Source organism: Mustela putorius, unplaced genomic scaffold (assembly GCF_011764305.1).
Source record: "Mustela putorius furo isolate JIRA1106 unplaced genomic scaffold, ASM1176430v1.1 tig00000129_pilon_pilon_pilon, whole genome shotgun sequence".
Taxonomy (NCBI): Eukaryota; Metazoa; Chordata; class Mammalia; order Carnivora; family Mustelidae; genus Mustela; species Mustela putorius.
In genome coordinates this window covers 44,790,694-44,810,254 of record NW_025421290.1, presented here as the reverse complement: position 1 = coordinate 44,810,254, position 19,561 = coordinate 44,790,694, and the positions used below count along the sequence as shown (strand labels likewise).

Genomic DNA, 19,561 nt, shown 5'->3' with positions numbered 1-19,561 from the left:
AGAGGTGTCTATTCAGCCGTGCTGCCCGGGCCAGCTGCATGGAGATCAGGGAGCTCCAGGAGTGGTGGGAAGCAGTGTGCTCTGAGCCGACATCTGCCGGATGCCCACGGAGCTGACCCCCCATAGCCTGGGCCACACAAGCTGCTGACAGCGCTCGGAATCCGGAATCAGAAGGTCTGATTCTGCTGGTTCCTCACCCTGCAAACTTGGAACGATCCAACTGCCTTCTTAAGAGCCGTTTCCATCAGCTTGTCAAACTGGAATAAGCAGACACATCTCATGGCCGGGGGCGGGGGGGGGGGAAGGGGTGGTGGTTGGGAGGGTCCTGCAGAGTGGGTGCAAAGTGCTGGGGAGGGCACAGGCCCTCTGTGGTCGGGATTATTGCTACGCTCTCCGAGGCTGGGCTCCCTACACTTACTAAGACTCTGAGGACCCAGGGCTGAAGGCAGCATCTCCCTTCACTGTTCTCAGAAGACTCCTCCAGATTGTCGGGGGAGCTGTGAGTGTGCGCCACGTGCCTTCTTGGGTTGTGCTAAGTGAGAGTGGGGATCAGACCATGCGTACCAGATACCCAGGAGACTGCCGCTCCTGCGTCCAGCATGCACTGACCGGGCAGCTTTCTTTCCAGGCTCCGGATTCCAGGCTAGAAGAACCATCGGGAGGCGGCTCGGAGGGTTGGAAAGGAAGTTTTTCCCTCAATAAATTTTGAACTCGTATACTTGAAAAAGCATCGTGGCTTCTAGGGCCCAAACAGTCTCTGTTGAAGAGCGTTACACTCTGGGTTTTCTTTAGTGTGTTTTTTGAATATAATAAAAGTACAGAGGAAGGAATGAGAGAGAAGCTTAAAAACACGCTGATGTTAAAGAAGAGAAGACATCGATTTTTTTTAATCCATTGCACCTTTATTGTTTACTCTGTTCACTGTTCAGAATTTTCATACAGTCTTTCTAGAATCACAAAGAACCTGGTAGATAACTCCCCCCGCCCGACATCCCGTTTTATTTCTAACCAGCCTCCTCTGGTCCCTTGTCCTTATTTGTATGATATTCTGTCAGTGTCCAAGGAGTTGCCAAGGCTTATTTATTTTTATGGAGGAGGGGGTGGGGAGGTGTGCGGAGCTGGCCCTTAGCAAAGCGATCAGGTCTGTGACCTGACCCCAAGGGCTCTCTCCAGCGCCTTCCCCTCCTGAGCATTTCCTCTCTCTCCAGAAGCCCAGTCCTGGCTGGGCTAAGGAAACGATCAGATCGGGAGGAGGCGTTTCAGCCACATGATCTCTCTGAGTCCGCCTTTCTTCCACGATGCTGGGAAAAGACCTCCCCATCTCACAGGGATACAGGGGGAATTCAATGACCTAAGGAATAGAAAGTGTCCGGCACTGTGTCTGGCACACCGTGTGCCCTAAATGCGTGTCTACTTGCTTCCGGTAGGGAAGAGAAGACACCAGATGAATAATGTCAGAGCCAGGTGCTCAAGGGCATCTGCTTAATAAAAGAACCTGGTCCCTTAGAAGAGCACAAGAAATGACTCTCTAATGGTGGAATTTCAGATACCACAAGGGGAGGGAGAGATCTGGCGGTAGAGACCTGCCGCGCGTCATTTGAACCCAACAAGGCAAGTTGCTGCTTCTTTCATCCATGAACAAGTCTGGCACTGGCAAAAGGAACTGTGACCCTCTTTGTCACAGCCAGGCAAAGACCCGGCTCAGGGAGCTGGGAGAACAGAGCAAATTCATATATATTCACCCAACCCTACCGGGGAGGAAGTGGCTTTGCGGGGGTGTAAACCAGGAGCTTTAAGGAAGCACAGCAATCTTTTGGGGGTGATCATTCTGACCCCTTCTTGTGCCCTTAAAAGGTCACCTGTCACAGGGGTATCTCTGCAGCCTGAAACACCCAGATCTCTCCTGCGGGGACGGAATCCACGTGCCCTTTACATCCCAACTACTTTGATAACGGTCCCAGGCAGTTCACTAAGGGAGGGATTATGCACTCACGCTGGCCTCTACCCCCTCGGTCTCCCCTATCTTGCACGGCATGTGGCCATTAAGATAAAAATCTGATCGACAAATGGTCACAAGCATGAAATAATAATGCTGCCAGGAAGAAGCTGAATGTTCCATCCTAGAGATGATCTGTGGATACAGCTGCCCTCTCTGCTTCCATGACAGTCCTTTTTACATCTCTCAGAAGCTGATCTATCACTCAGCCCTTGTTCATGCAAAATTCTCAATAAGGATACGGTGCAACGAAGGACCCCATGCCCACGATCGTTTTAGATCTCCCCTATAACAACAAAAAGCCGCTCAACGGACAATCTGAAAACATGCATTGACCAGGGCCATGGCTGGTATTATGGGAAATGCCCTCCAGACCAAAAAGTGGGGGAGAGAGAGAGGGAGAAAAGGAGAGAGAGAGAAAGAAGGTAAAAGACTGAAGATGTTCAAAGCAGGACAAGAATGGCAATACCACAGAACACCTGCGAGTCTACGGGGCAAAGCAGATAAAACCAAAGAAGGCTCTAGGACTCCAGGAGCGCCTCTCCAAATATTTGGTTCATGCTAAAAAATAGAGCACATTTATTAAAAATATATATTTATAAACCTTGATATGAACAGATACACACGTCAAGCCAATGAAAAAAGAAAAATAAGTTATCTCCCCAGTATCAAATAGTTAGACACTTTTGATGGGTGGGATGTGTGTCAAAGGGTTTTGTTCCGAACGGTCCGTGGAGTGGAGGCCAAGCGCATGTCCCGGGTGATGCACCCCCGAGCCACACTGCCCTGTTGCCCTTGCCCGAGGCGTGAGAGCCATCAGAGATCTGGGACCGTGGATTTCTGCCCCCATCTGCTCACCGACGGCGTCAAAGGCTGGTCTTCCGAGCGGTCTCGCGGGCCCTGGGCCAAAGACGCTGAGTTCCTTGTTGTGTGAATGAGTCTTGTTGGATTCATTGTGCTTTAGTGTCTGCTCCTGGTGGCAGGCTTGGTTTGTGTGACCCTTTTATAAAGTTCGAAGGTGCATTTGCTCCAGCAGCGTGTGTAGGTCAAGCCCGCTTGTTTGCACAGCGTCTGATCATGGCTGTGTCGACACGCAGGGCTCCCGTCTTCCGGCCACCCCCGTGGGCTCCAAGCACCCTCCGGGCCATTCACAGAGTGGTGTAGATGTATACAAATATGATAACAATCAGGTTCAGAATGGTCCCGATAATCCCCAGCATCGCCAAGATACTCTCTTCTTTATTCTCTCTCTCCTGGCCTTCTCTGTCCTCCTCATTTCCACTCGTGATTACCATCTTGGTGGCAAATGTCTTTATCTTCCGCCCCAGGCTAACCTGTAATGGGAAAGAGGCAGCACAAGAGACGATCAGTTAGCAGGGAGACCTCCTCTCCGTAGCAGGGAGACCCGGCGCAGTGGGTGATTCCATGCCTGGGCACTAGAGTGTGCCTGGGAGCGGAAAAATCCCCTGTGGATCCAATCTTGGGACACACAGCTCTGGGCCGCAGAGAAAGAGCAGAGCACGCGGCTTAACTGTCCTGACACTGGCAGGAAGAGATCACCCTGGGGGTGGGGGCTGCCAGGGGCCACCTACTCTTCTGACCCTGTTCTCTCCCTGTTCCTTGAAGCAGAAACAGAGGCCACTGAATAGCAGTCAGGCAGGCGGGAATTTTCCACGCATTCATGTATGAGATGCCACCCAGGTATGCACTGCCCTGCATCTGTACAAAGAAGGCACGATATACAGGACACATTATGGGAACACTGGTGGCAGTGTGGGCAGGGTGGCTGGGACCTGGGGAAGGTGATATCCTGGGACCAGAAGGGATGAGAAGACCCCCGTAAGAAATTTGCATAGCCTCTAGCAGGAGTATAAACTGGTATAGCCCTTCTGGAAAGTTCCTTGGGATTATCTAGAAAGCAAAGAGACATATTGCACAACTAGGCAGGCCACCGGTTCCCCCAGGTGTAGACCCAGGGAAATTCCTGTATCTGGGGATGTGGATGGGACAAGCCTACAAGCTTTGTGATAGCAGATGACCAGAAACTACCCAAACATGCACCAAGTATAAAACAGATGGACACATGGTGGTCTGGGCATGAGACATGGCTAGACAGAATGGAATATTATGCAGCAGTGAAATGAATGCACTGAGGGTACAAGTGATGACGTGGCTAAAACCCCAACACATAATGGAGAATGGAAGGTGATACGCAGACGACTTTATACAGCAAGTGTCAATGCACAAAGGCTTAAAACGGGCAAAACTAAACAATGTACTGTTTATAGACATATATTTGGTTTTTATAGAAAGCAGGGGAATGATTAATGATCAAATTCAGGAGATAGGTGTCTCACAGGTAAGGACAGTGGGAGGCCATTTGGAGGAAGCACTGAGAGCCTTCGATGCACTGGCCGTTTCCATCTGTTACGGTGGGTGGGGAGGTCTCGGGTGTTCATTATTATCATTACCTTTTGAACCATATTTGTAGGTTTCAGACTTGTTTGCATGACACATTTTGCAGTCACTAACATCCTTTTTTTTTCTTTCTCTAAGATAATAAACATGTTCATCGAGGGGAACTGGTGGGCCGCTGGAGACTTCTGCCCTTCCCTTCTCAGAGCCAGAAAGTGTTTCACGCTCTGCGGTTGTGATGGTTCATTTTGTGTGTCATCTTGACTGGGTCACAGGGCCCCATTGCATTTGTCAAACACTATTCTAGGTGTCTCTGTGAGGGTGTTTCTAGATGAGATTAACATTTCAGTCAGTAGACTGAATAAAGCAGGTGGCTCTTCCTAAAGTGGGTGGGCCTCATCTAATCAGTTGAAGACCTAAATACAACAAAAGGGCTGAGTAGGAGGAATTTCTCTTGCCTGACTGCCTTTGAGCTGGGACATCAGCTTTCCCCTGCCTTTGAATTCAGATTGAATCACTCTGGTTCTTCTTGGGTCTTGATCTTGCTTGTCTTCCTATTGAAACTAAACCCATCGGCTCTCCTGAGTCTCTGGGATGCTGACTCACCCTGCAGGTCTTGAGACCGGCCAGCCTCCATAATGACATGAGCCCATTCCTTGGAATGAATCTCTTTTTATCTGTACCTATCTATCATCAGTCTATCATCTTTCTTACTGTTTCTGTTTTCTCTGGAGAACTGACCAATAGAGGGGTCAAGATATCTGTGGGCCAATATCCAGGAAAGATCACAAACAGAAATCCAGGGAAGTGGGGGGTATGGCTGCAAACTGAAATGTCTGCACGCCCCTTCCTCTGGGCATTGAATCTGGAAAGGGCTAGGTCAGGATGTGTGGATCAAGTCTAGATTTGGAACACAGCATATGCAGGCAGACGTCTGTGTAAAGGAGAGACAATCAGTGGAAGCCGGGGAATTAATGCAGCATGAATATAAGCAGAAAGGAATGAATGAATGTCTTAAAGCAAAGTATCATTTCGTTCACAGCTTTGGTATGCTAGACAGGCTCAGAGTGGGATCCTAACCCTGTAGCTCAGCTAAGCAAAGCTTCCAGGTGGCTCTACTTGGTTTCCTTTCTCCTAGTATAGTTTTTAATGATGGATAGTACACACAGAGAAAAGTGCACATACCTTAAACGCACAGCTTGATCAATATTCACATCTCTTTAGCCAGCATCGAGATCAAGAAACAGAAACTTCCAGTACCCCAGGAGGCCCCCATGGCACCCGAATGCACTTACTATTCTTTCTCCGTTCTTCCCACCCTTTGCCCCCCAAACCATTATCCTGACTTCTACACCCGAGGTTAGTTTTGAGTGTTTGTGAATTTTATACAAATAGAATCATACAGCATGTTATCTTTTGAGTCTCATTTTTTTTTTCCCCCTCAGTGTTCCATGGGTGAAATTCACCTGCTTGAATGGATCTGTGTTGTGGATCTGTGGCTCATTCAATCTTACTGAGAACACCCATGATACAAAGAGACTCACAATTTAGATCTCTACCTATTGCTGGTGGACATTTGGATTGCTTCCAGTTTGAGCCATTATGCTGCTCTGAACATTCTTGCATGTGTCTGCTGGCAAATCTACGTTTGCATTTTTCCCTATGTTTTATATAAAATTTTTCAACATACAAAACAAAATTTACAGGGAGCACCCATATTCCACCATTAACATGCTACTCTACTTTCTTTATCTACTCTCTATCCGTGTGTCTTTGCATCCATCTCCTTTCTTGGGTGTATTTCCAAGTAAATTGCAAATATTATTACACGCCCCTTATGTACTACAGCATGCATATATTAACCAGAGTTCAATCTTTGTCTGCAATTTATTCTTTGGACATAAAGCTTCTAGCATGCAATTTCCTATTGGCTACCTACACCCAGGAGGGGAATCGCTGAGCCACAGTGGGTGCATGTGTACATTTACTGGACAGCGTTAAACAGTTTCTCAAAGGGGTTGGATCAGCTGGCTTGTTTGAGAATGCTAGAAAGATCGCCTCTTTTCCTCTGGTGGGAAGGCACGAAAAAGTACAGGTACTTCCAGATCCACAGCTTCCTCTGCTCTGGACAGACCTCTAACCAAGTACCAGTGATGTTGTGGATCTCGTTTCTTGTAGTCTCTTTAGCTAGATGTCGAGCCCTGAGAGGGCAAGCTGCTGACGTCGGCCTCCCAGCTCGGGGCCCGGCACGGGACAGGGGCTGGGAGAAGCATGTGGAATGAATGAGCGGGTACTGCGGAGGGACCGGGCATCTCGCTGTCTCTGCAGGGCAGGGAATGTTCACCACGGTTGGTCTAAAGGGACGCAATTAGTGCTGTCCTTAAAACCAAAGACCCATCATCACAGTCACTCAAGCAAAACAAAGTGCCTGTCACCAAGGCAGCTTGGTTTCAAGGCTTAATTTAGCCTCTTCCCTGACTTAACCTGAGATAGCTCTGACTCAGGAGGAAGTGCGGGGAATAATCAGGTCGACTGTGTTTACTTTCTGAGGACTGCAGCAGACCAAGGGCCCGGGAGAGGCTCTCTCCACCCCAAGGAAGTTACACCCCAAAGCCTGTTTCCACAGCACTTGACTCATCAGCCTCCAGTTCCCCGGAGGAACCGTGTCAGCCGCGTAGCTGGATTGCCAAGGGAGCTATGGAGGGCTTCCCAGGAGAGAAGTGGTTGGAACATTCTTTTCCTTGGAAAAGGTTGTCTGGGCAGAGTGTGAGGACAGAGAATGAGAGATGAGCTTGGAAGCTATAGGAGTGTTCGAGATGGGAGGGGAAACAAAACTGAAATAAAACAGAAAGCAAAGGCTGGGGCTGGGCGATGTGTGACACGAAGCTTGCTACTCCAGTATACGCTCCCTCCCTCCCTCGGTCACTGGACCCTTCCTGCAGGGACCGGGTGCAAGGGAAATGGGGAGTGACTGCTGATGGGGAGGGCATTTCTTCTGGGGGTGATAAAAATATTCCAAAACAGATTTGCAGTGATGGTTCCATAACTCTGCAAATACTAGACCACTGAGTCATATACTTTAAACAAATGAATTTTGTGGTTTGCAGATTGTATTTTATTGAAGATTTATTTAAAATTATTTATGAAAATATAAAGATATTTCAAAAGTCTATTTTATTTTATTTTTTAAAATATTTGTTTATTTCTTTATGTTCTAGAGAGACAGAAAGAAGGGAGAGACAGAGTGCATGTGCACACACACACACACACACACACACACACACAGGGAGAGGGTCAGAAGGAGAGGGGGAGAATCTCAAGCAGACTCCCCATTCAGCATGGAACCTGAGGTGGGTCTCGATCTCGCTACCCTGAGATCATGACCTGAGCTGAAATAAAGTGTTAGATGTTCAACCGACTGAGCCACCCAGGGGACCGCCAAAAGTCTATTTCTAGCATTTATGGTAGTATCTGAAAGACAAAGTATCTAGAAATAAATATAATAAAAAATGTGTAAAATCTTTATAAAGAATATCAGCAACTTTACTAACGGACATAAAATTAGATCAACAGAAAAAGGGAGACTGTGGCACCTGGCCGGCTCAGTCGGTGGAGGCTGCAACTCTTGATCTCAGAGGTGTGAGTTTGAGCCCTGTGCTGGGCGTAGACATCACTTAAAAACAAAATCTTAAAAAAAAAAAAAAAGGGGGTGGGGGGCTATACCATCTTCATGGAGTATAAAAGTCCATATTCTGAAACCACAAGTTCTTCCCAGTGTGATTGATCTACTGATTTGCTGCAGTTCCTGTCAGCTTCTTCAAGGTTTTTCCTGCTATTTGTTGGGCTTATTCTAAAATGTGTATCAAAGTACAAAGGGACTAAAGAAGAATAAGGTGGGGAGGGGGATGTGCCTCCAGAGGCCACCAGAATTATGACGCCGCCTTAGTAATGACATCTTAGACAAACAGGCTAAAGAACAGAAACAGAGCTTCATGTGCATGGACAGTACTAGTCAGTGGGAGGAAATGGGCCTTTGGATAAACAGTGCTGGAATAACTAAGTATCCAGAAGGGGGGGGGAATGGAAGCTCGAACTAATAGTTCTTCCATTCCTGGTGGATTACAGACGACTGTGAAAAGGAAAACGGAAGAATTTTTAGAAGACAATGTAAGTGACTATCTTTAGGATGCTGTGGTAGAGCTTATCTTAATAAGACAAAAAGGCTCAAGCTGTAAGGGAAAATGTTAATAAAGTCAATGACATTAAACTTAATATCTATCAAAAAATAACATAAAAAAGTGCAGAAGTCTCAAACGCATGCGTGGATCCTTCATGTAACACTGCATGAGAAAGTGCTGCCACAGACCACACAGAGGGTGTTTCCCTTTATAGGAAGTTCAGAAACATGGAAAATCTAACAATATGTCACCCAGAGATACAAATGTGATAAAATCGCTAGGAAAAGCGAGACAATCATAAACACAAAGGCAGGGCAGCCCGTCCTAGGGAGTGGAGAGGGGCAGTGGACAGGTCAGGAAGGGGTGCTCAGAGAATGCCAGAACTACTGGCAATAGTTCTTAAGCAGGACAGTGGCTACACGGGAGTTTGTTCTGCATACTTTAAATCTTTAAAAGATGCTTCTGTTATCTAACAACTAATAAATCAATTAATGAAATCAGGAGCATGACAATGGAATAACTGATTCATAGTAAAACAATACTGATGAAGACAGATTAAGACTTAATAGCAACAGGAGCCTAAAGTCAGGGGGCACTGAGTGCCATGCTCTGTGCCCCACGCAACAGTGTGCTCTGTAACCATGAAGGCGGCCGCCCTCGCTGCAGAGAGAGAGCACCCCCCAGCATTGCCAAAGGGATGGACAGCTCAGTTTCAAGCATGGTTTCCAGCAAACCAGTCCTCTGCTGGGCTACTTCTGGATAACACAGCTGAAGGGTAGGCAAAGTTTCCCCATTGGGACGCAGGGCCTTGAAAGAGAAGCTACATGAGGACACAGGGCTGGGTGTGGGTTGGGAGTCAGGGCTGCAGGGCAGTGGAGGGGAGCCTGGACAGTAGCTGCAGCCAGTCAGGGCCAGCAGGTGCTGCGGTTGCTGGCCATCAGGGCTGTCCGGAGTCCATGCCCTTCTGTTAGAAACAACACCTCTACCCATTAGACGCTCAGGGAGCCCCACCTGGGGGAAGGCGCTGAGGTGGGCCTGGAGGGGCTGTAAATGCTGGGTCATCGTGGTAGCAGCTCCAGAATGAGCCTCTGTGAGCTGCCGCCACCTGGGCAACCTGACTCTTGTCCTTTTTCAGATTCTGTTCTTTGTTCCTTCTATCCCATGAATGACCATCTACAACCTTCTACGGCAAAAAAGAGCATGGTTTCACTGAAGGCAGTCAGAACCCGGTTCCTATACCTGCCGCTTACAACCAAGGAACTTCCACTCGCACAGAAGACACATCCCGGTTGTATCTTGTTTGCTTCCTCACTTGACCTTTGACTCCCCCCCCCCGGACTTAGCACTCCACTACATGGTTCCCGGACACCTCCCGTGGCTCTGGGACTTTGTCCGGTTGGGACAGCTCACTCCACCTGCCGACAGTTCCACTTTAAAATGGCACAGCCTTGCAGCAGCCTGGACCCCCAGAACCATGGGAATGACTAGGACCCAAGCAAAAACACATCCCGATGTCAGCGCGCTAGCCAGTCACTTCCCACTGAATTCCAGCCAGAGAGGGGCCCTTGCCATGGAGAAGGTTCCAACAGCCTTTCCATGAGTGAGCAGAGACCTTCAGGCAGAAAGGAGTCGACTTTGGTTTCACTGAATTCTAGTAGAATTCTTCTTTTTCCAAATGATGCCACTCTGGGGGGGGGGCGGGGGGGAGGCGCTCAGTGGGTGAAGCATCCGACTCGATTTCGGCTCAGGTCGTGATCTCAGGTTGTGAAGTCAAGTCCTGCGTTGGGTTCTTCGCTCAGAGGAGAGTTGGCTTGACATTCTCTCTTCCTCTGCCTTCCCGCTCATGCTCTCTCTCTAATATAAATCTTAGACAAAAAATAACGCCAGTCTGGGGACTACATCTGTGCTGAAAAGTACCACACAGGCAAGACAAGGGAAGGAATCACGCCGTCCAAATTCCTCCCACGGCTCGCCGACTGTGTTCTTTTTCAGGAGCGGGTCAGGCTGAGCTGCAACTCCAAGTGTTTCTCCGTCTCGAGGGCACATCCACATTTGGGATAAGAAGGATCACTCTGATCCTCTTTCTGAGGATGAGCTCCTGCCTAGAAATTCAGAAACTCTGGGTGACCAGTCGAGTGGATGCAGCAAGAACGTCTTCCCAGAGAAGAGACCTCAGGGGTCACCTAAAACACAGCACCCCCCGGGACCCCAAGGCCCGGGCGTCCATCAAATATCCCCAGAGCCCTTGTGCTGACCCAAGCTCCATGCTACGTCTTTGGCCCTCCAGGACCCCTCGGGCCCATCACTCTGGCCACTGGGGGCCTCAGAGAATGCAGGAGTCCCGCACTGTCCCTGGAAGATGGGCGGTGTTGTGGCTGAGATGTGGAAGTCTAGGGGACTCGCTCTGCGATGGTGGCAGGAGAGGGGCGAGCAAGTGCAAAGGGAAAGGAGAAGTGTGGAGGGAGGCGGCGAGTGGGGTTGATGAAGGATCCCAGAGAGCCTGGGCAGCACGGAGGCTGCGGGTGGAAGAGGAGGCCAGAAGGGGCTCTTGCAAGCGACACAGAAGACTTTGGAATTTATTCAGTAGGCGAGATGCATCCGTGATGCCCACCTCATACTTATTTCTTCAATGGTACCTGTACATATGTAGTCTCTTTAGTGTGCCCGAGATACCTCGTCCTGAATTTAAAAAACCCATCTAGCTCCTAAGAGCTCCATCAGGCTGCACAAGAGCGAGCTGGTGACCTCCTCTCCCTGACGGAACATGGTGCTCGGGGACCTCTAGCTCTAACCACCATTCCACAGGGAGGAGCACCTCACCTTCCAGGGCCTCGGGAAATCCACTGCAAGCTTCCCTCCAAGGAACAGGTGTCCTGCCCCGGGGGGAGGTCCTGGGCAGGCTCTGGGCTCATCTTGAGAGGACAAACTCCTCCACATGTCCCCATGCCCATCCTGGGTGGCCACAAGGCCTGGCTGCCCCTGGAGGCTACGAAGGGGGCATCAGCCAGGACAGCCCCGGGGACTGGGATTTACTTCCACAAGTCCCAATGGGTCACTAAAGACAAAGGATATGGGTAAAAGCATTGAATTTGCTCAGCAGAAGTTCATGATTCTTCTTCTTAACAAGTAGAGTGCTTGTTAAGAAGTCATGAATTGCCAAGAAGTTGCTGGATCTACACGGGCACATAAGGCTGATCTCCATCACACTGTGGCCTGTGGCTGCTTCTTCAGCCACAGGTGACTCTAGTGCCCATGACCGCTAATGACTAAGCATACAGTAGGCCAAGCCCCAGACCATTCCGTCAGTCAGCCACTCGCCAGGTGTTTACCCAGCACCTACTATATACTTTAGGTGCTATTAGAGAATATTGGGGCACAGACAAAAATAAGTGCTCTTCCTGTTTGAGAAATAAGGAATCGAGACTCAAAATAATGACTGAACACCCATAAGACACCAGGCAGTGTTGCAGGCAGCAGGGACAGAGGAGTGAATAAAATAAAGAATTCATCAAAAACGGAGTCAGGATTGAATTCAGCAGTTGATTCTGCTACCCGACATGACCCATCTCCTGCCCACCCTTAAGTGCTCCCCACACCCTGTCCTACCACCGTACCAGCCCCCACCTCCACTGAGCTTCTGCCACAGGACCTTTGCTCATACTCTCTTCTTGGCTTGGACAACTGCTGCTCATCTTTCCAGGCTCAGCTCTGTTGGCAGCGTCTCCAGGGACCCTGCCTCCTTGATGTTGGGAGGCCTGCCCCAGGCTGAATCTGAGTACCTCCTGCCCGATTCTGTAACTATCTCTTTATCTAGAGCCTTCGCCACAGAACTGTGATCTTCTCAGGAGGGGCAGGCCTGGGTCTGAGTCGTCTCCATGTCCCCCTGCCCCTGTGCCTGGAATACCAGTAGTGCTCAGTGTAGTAAGTGAATGAATGAAAAGAGGGGCCTCAAGTGAGCCTGCGGAACCCAGCTTCTAGGTCAAGGGAGGGAAAGTTGTGGGAGGCAGTAGAGTGCATGGCAGGAACACTCCAGCCCACCCAGTTGGACCTCACTAGAAAGGAACAAGAAGTGAGGGGAACCAGTGTTGAATGAGTATGCCCTCTTTCCCGACACTCCAAGCAGGGGTCAGCTAGGGCCGGGAGGCTGGGCTGGTGAGTGTGGGGGCGGGGATGCACGGTGGGTCATCAGCTCTGAGGCCAGGTCAGAAGGACCGCTCCCACACCAGCAGCTCCTGGCCTCTTCCTTCTCTGGAGCACCAGTGTCCCACTCAGAGCCCTGGACGGAGTGGGATCTGCCTTCCCGCTCTGCTCTTATGTGCGAAAGAGCCTCAGTAAACCTCCTTGGATTCCATTTGTCCGTGTGACCAAGGAGAGGGGGGACCCACCTGGTAAGGTACAAGGACCCTTGCCAGACTTGCTTCTTTCTCCTTCACCTTGAAGTCTGATGGAAAGGAGGCTTAGTTTACTTCATGTGGAGTAAAAAAAAAAGTTTAAACACTGATACAAACTGAAGAAAACAGCTCCCTATGCTAACACTTAAGAGTAAATGAATCAGTATTTTCCCTGCTCAGATGAGAACACATTTTTCAGTTTCTGGAAAACTGACTTATATTAGCCTAGTCTTCCCCAAGGTAGCTCTGTGGTAAGGCTGCTGAAACCAGCCAGTGAAAAATAAGGCTCTGGCCTGTGGTCTGGTCCTGTAGCCTCACTAGCAATGTCACACCCATCTGCTATACCCCCACTTGGCCATGGACTCCACTTGCCAGTAGACTCCACCCCCAATTCCCAGGACCAGCAGGAAGGAGAAAAGGAGCCTGGGACTCTGGAGAGCCAGATTTTGGTCTTGTTGGGACCTAGGGAGCTGTGTCACTGAAATACATGATCCCTGCCCCCCCACCCCTAGTCCTCACCTGTAATTGACTCAGGATGGACACAAATTGTTGACTTTCAACAAGAGGCAAATATTTTCCAACAGCTGAGCAAAAAACTTACTGGAAGGCAACTGGACAGCACCTCACAAAACTACATATGTGTTGGTCCACCAACATAGCAACCCTACTCCTTGTACTCTACCATGAACACAACCCCCAGCTCTACAACAATGCACATGCAAGCTTATTCACTGAAGCATCATCTGTGAACACCACAACACAGGAAGCAACATCAGTGCCTAGACATAGGAGAGCAGCCGAATCAATTCTGGTCCCACACAATGGAGCACTCTGTAGCTGTAAAGAAGGCAGGCATGATATGAACAGATTTGGAGAAAATTTCAGGACACACCATTCCATTCAAAAAGCAAAGAGTGAAGAGTATTTATATTTATAGTACGCTACATTCATGAAAGGGTGACAAAATATATAACCCACTTTGTGTCCAGCAAGAGTCAACTGGATGCAGAACAGACTGGCTCCCTAGCAGAGGTGAGTGATAAGGGGTGGAACGAAGGGGCAGGGACTGGGACAGAGGGAGTGACAATTTTTGGAGTGTCTGAGATCTTCTAAGACTTGATTTAGAAGCACTGCAATGTTCATGTGACCTTCATAGATCCCCCCCCCCACTCCGCACAAGATGATCATCACCAACCAAATGTGAGGGAGACCCAAAGTCAAGGATAAACACCAACAAATGGACCAAACCATTACAAATATATAGCATGCCCACACAGGAGGGGGTGGGAAAGAAAAGTACTCACTTCAGAGACTCTGGAAACGGTAGCCTGATCAAATGGTGGAAGGCCAAAGATAAAACATGGGACACAGATGCAGTCACTGACAGAGCAAGTGTTTCTCCCAAGGGTGTGTGTTAGCCATTTGGAACTCAGGCATACTTGAATTAAGTGAATTTATTTTATCTATCAGGAGCTGGTCTCTCTCCGTTGGCCAAGGAAGTTACAAATGTGGAAAGGGGAGAAGTCTAACATGGAGCTCCTGCTGTTGATACTGGAATTCACAGTCTCAGAGAAGACTTGAGATTTTCAATGTACATACAAGTAGGCAGGCATAGAGACACACATGATGTGTCAATACACACCCAGCTCTGTCCCCTGAAAGGGCCTGAGAGCCGCGATGCCCCAGAAGCAATGAGCACACCCAGCTCTCAGACCTTGGTTTCTATGCACCACGCCCCAGTGATAGGACCCAGGACTCCTTGGAGAAGCAGCTGACTGAGGGGCTGGGGAAAGACAGATGAGCCCAGTACACCTTGTGATTTGAGAAAGCAAGAAAGTGTCCCCCCAAAAGACAAGGGGGCATGGGCTGGCCAAATCTACAAGCACAAAACTGAAGGAGCTCCATATATTAGGCCAAGCTGGGAATAATCTAAGCCAGAAAATAAATAGCCATTGAATCAGTTTGTAATTCATAGAATAAAGTAAATATCCAAGAGTTTATATTGACAAAAATAAATGATCATAAATACATAAATGGGGAGAAGGGCTAGTTCTTTCTTCCCATATAATTCTAAGCAATAAATGTAGAAGGAAAGCAGGAAATAAGAAAATCACCACCAGGCAAACTTGACAGCAATCACTGTTGGAGGCAAGATTTATAAACAGATGCTAAAATGAATGGGGGGGGGGGAAGTTTAAGGAGAAACAGGATTTGCATGGTCTCAAAGTACGTTCCATAAGGAATTTCACCAAGGAAAGATGGAAGCTTTATGGTGGAGAAGTCTGGCAGATTTCACGGTGAACAAGGTCAACATCACCAGCGACGGGACATGGACAGCATGACCCCCCGACAGGCAGCGTGAGCGGAACACAACATCACCTCTGTGGAGTTCTTGCCAAAAATGCACACCCTCAACCCACTCCGCACGAAATGTGAGACAGACCCAAACTGAGGGACAGTCTATACAATATAACTGGTGAGAACTTTCCAGCAGTGTCAGGGGTCATGAAAGACAAGGAAAGAACAAGCAAGGCTTCCGGACAGGAGGGAACCAGGAGACCCGGGTAAAGTGATATGGGGCCTGATGGGAAAGGACACGAGTAGAAAACGCAGTGACATGTGAACAAGGTGTAGGGTTGTACAGGGCTCCCTCTCTGTGTTTGCTGACCTCACTCTGGTCATGCATGCTGAGGACCCGCAAATAAGCTGGGTGAGGGGAACTTCCTGAACTGTTATTGCAACTTTCAAGTGACTGTGTTTGTTAAGAAAAGAGAGGTAGGGGTCAATTCACGAACACTTAAGCCAACCCAGCTGGCCTTTGCCAGGCCCTACTTAGGATTTGCTTCATTGTGAATCCTTCGTGGCAGTGGTCGGGAGACAGAGGCGAAGGGGTCCGAGATTTGAACCAGAGTTTCCAGGGCCTTAGGTCACAGGCTCCAGGTCACTCCTTAGTTACAGAGATCCCCAGAACTGAAGGGAATTTCTGGAACATTCTGTCTAATGTTCTCAGCCGTCCTGAGGGAGAGGGGTCTATAGTTAGGCCCTTTGGGTTCTCCGATTCCCAGACCCTTCTGTAGACACTGCCCACCCTGGTTCTCAGAAGCAATCGGATCCGAGGCCACCGTCTTTCAGGAGCTGAGTCTCAAGGGTCCTGGGAGTCGTTTCAGATTCTGTGTTTTGGGGCTAATACCCAGGCTTTGCCAGCACACATCTGTGGCTTTCCTCCTAGGACTAGGCCTCTCGCTGCACAGGCTCTGTGAGTTCCTACCCTCTGCTTGGCAGCCCTGGGTCTGGGCTGTTGACTCTTATGCCTGCCCCCTACCCTCCAGGGACACATGTTCTACTCTAGAAGCCTGCTCTGCTCCCAAGGCTGGGGGTTCAGGCTGAGCCTTCCCGAGTCCTGTTTGTGTCCACCTCACCTCTCCCACTCCTCTGCCCCTTAGCTCAGCACATCTTTGGGGATGTTGTCCCCTACCCTAAACCTCAACTGCTTGACTGGCCTCCATCTATATGCTGGACTTTCTTCCAGCTTCCAAAAGAGGCAGGTCCCAGCTGAAGCCAAGGTGGTCTGTCTCCAGGTAAGTCAGACAAGGCCCCAGATCTGTTCTGACAGAGTTAGCGGAATCTACATTGCGTGAAAGGGAGCTGTCAAACACATTCGGACCCCACAGAGCCTGCCAGACCCCTCCTCCCCAGCTGCGGTGATTATCAGAGGACAACAAATCTTCTGACACTCTCCACCATCAAGAGGCAAACATTGGAGTCCCCTCCCCTCGAGTGACAACATACAGGGACTGTTCTGGATCCAGCCCAAAGAGGCTAGCGACTTTCATGGCCTGTCTCTTGGAGCGCTCCACTCCGGAAGAAGCCAGTCAGCACATCAGAAGTCCCACCTCCCTGGGACCACCTGCTGCAAAGAAGCCCAAGCTGGTCACCCGGATGGGAGCCTGGAGAGAGAGATGTCCCCCCAGGGGAGCCTTCGGCACTCCTGTGATGGCCACCAGCCACTTCAGGGCAGGACGGTCTGAAGTCCAAGCTGCCTAGATGGGCCCATCTGCCCCCAGGACCAGGAGAGAGGATAACGACTTTTGTCCCGAACCATGGAGTTTTAGTTAGGCTTGTTAACAAGAGGTAACAGGACTGTGATGGAAAGAGCTCCTTTGTGGGAGATGCTGAAGGAAACACTTTTCTTCTTCAAGCAGAAGCAAGCGCTTCCAGCAGAATCTGATAGATAAGCAAACGGACAGACCCTTTTGGGGGAACAACGAAGATCAGGAACATTCTCACTTGTAGAATGGGGGTCATGACTCCCTGAGGAATAGCATGAGCCCTGTGTGAGCCAGGCTGTGGATGGAGCTGGCTGTGCCTGTGATTATGTCCCTGTATGTCACTGCATGTGTGCATGGGAAGGGGGTCATGCACCTGTGTTCCCAGTAGTCACAGATCCCAAGAAACAAGCAAGGTCTCTGGGTTTCGGGTCTCGTCGCCCCTCACATGGAAGACCCGGTGTGGCTGTGCCATCATTCCTCTCTTCTTGCCCGCGAGCGATCTGGGCCACAGAGAAGGCGGTCTGAGGACTCTCTGGGCTCCCGGACACTTTCCCGGGAGCAGGCAGTGCTCTGAGCACTTCATAGGCACAGGCCATTTGAATCTGCCCAGCAGATGAAGAGGGGATGGTGCTGTCATCACATTTATAAACGAGCAAAGTGGGGCCAGGAAGGCGGACGGAGGGACGTCCCCTGGCAGGCCCCACAGCTGGCAGGTGCAAGAGAGCTGGAACGAACCCGCACATCTGGACCAGGCCCACGCCCCCAGGGACACTGGTGTATGGCTTTCTGGCAAGCGACCCCAGCGTCCTCTTCTTTCATCCCTAAGCTTATTCCTTGTCTACAAAGTAGGATGGTAACACGTACCTGATAACTGAGGTATGGACCCCATGAGACATTCATAGTTCCTGCGGCACGTTTCTCCCTCTCTCTCCACCTGCACTCTTTATGGCTCCAAGTTGCAAAGGAAGCATATTTACTAAGAAAATGTAGGCTTCCCCGCCCCCTTTTTAATTTGCAAAGTCCCATAAGGGAAAGGATCATCCTTTTTAAGGACATCTAACTTGAAGATCTTGCTCAGATCAGAACCAGAAGCTGAACAGGGGTGAAGGAAGGTGGATCGCTCCTTAGCAACATGATGGCATCGATTTTTATTCCTTCTCCCCAAGCTCCATGGTGAGAGGTCCAACTAAAATATGGAAGGGATGTGGCCAGAAAGTCCTTCCAGGAAGCCCAGCCCATGATTTCCCGGTATGCGTGGTATCCCCATTTCTAAACACTCCTGGGGAGATCCCAGGGTTTCGGAACAGCTTCTGTAATTGAGATTTCTCGGCCCCCGTCTCTTGCTGAACAAACGTCTCGGCCAGTTAGCTAGGGACCAACATTCTGTATTTCATGAACATTTTTCTTTGGAGAGCTGTACCCATCAACATTTCACTGACTCAGGAGCATCTGCATTTTAAAATGATTTATTTTTCAACACAACTGGACAGCTGGGTGGGCTTCCCCATCTCCTGAGACCCCAAAAATCTCATCTCTGTGTATGGATCTCTCCAAGTTTGTTTGTGTCCGGGCTGGAAATTGCATCCATCCGAATGACAGCATTTTTGAAGAAATTGCTACTGACATCCAGAGAAAAATCAGGGTTACAATTTCAAGCCAATGCTTGCCCAAAACGAACAGGGGGGAAAATCGTTTTAAATGGATTTTGCTGTAAGGTGTCGTCTCTGAAAAAATATGCATGATTCAGCTGCCACCTCCCTATCCACGTTCCTATTTCCCTTCTCAGTCCTTCCCGTACCCTCTATCTTTTTGGAAAATACCACCCCAGGGCCTTTGCACTTGCTGTCTCCACTGTCACCCCAGGGTGTTTGCACTTGCCCTCTCCACTATCATAACACACGTTGCTCCAGCTTTTGTGCTGACGTGCTCTTTCCTGGCGTATCAGGCTTTGCTCAGACATCACACATCAGAAAGCTCTGCTGGTCGCTCTGTTGATAAAGGTCCCCCCCTTCTCACTCCATCCACATGCCCTACTTGCCTTACTGCCTTACTTACATGCCCACATGCCTTACTTTCATCAAAGTGCTGGTCACAACTCAAAGCTATATTATTTTTTCACCATTCCTCCTCCATTTGAAGATAAGTCACGTGATAGCAATCCTGTCCTCCACAGGAGACCCAGTGCCATGTTGTAGAGACAGTAAGCTGTTTTTGAGGGAGTGCGTAACTGCCCATTTTCCAGAAGAGGAAGCCGTGGTTCCCTGAGGGCAAGTGATTTTTTCACAATGACACAGCCAGGAGCTGGGGGCGTCAACTCAAATCAATCAGATTAACTCCTACATTCTACACTTGCCTAATTTACCTTTTCTGACTCCATCCAACCACACTGGCTCTTCCCTGGTCTCTCCTGCCATCCCCCAGGGGCCTGGTACCCAGAAGACGCTCAGAGAATGCTTGAGGAAGGAGGTCTGCATGCATGAGCAGAACCCCTGGCCCCGCTCTTCCCATGTGACCCCTCGTGGAACACGCAGC

At 49.5% G+C, this 19,561-nt stretch overlaps 1 long non-coding RNA gene across 1 annotated transcript in view; it reads right to left on the bottom strand.

Annotated features, from left to right (window-relative positions):
- Positions 1–894: 894 nt before the first annotated feature.
- LOC101670133 overlaps positions 895–19,561 on the bottom strand; it is a 45,816-nt gene continuing 27,149 nt past the window's right edge. The window contains exon 3 of the long non-coding RNA XR_199629.2: positions 895–3,330. This is a non-coding gene — a long non-coding RNA (uncharacterized LOC101670133). The remainder of the gene's footprint in view (positions 3,331–19,561) is intronic.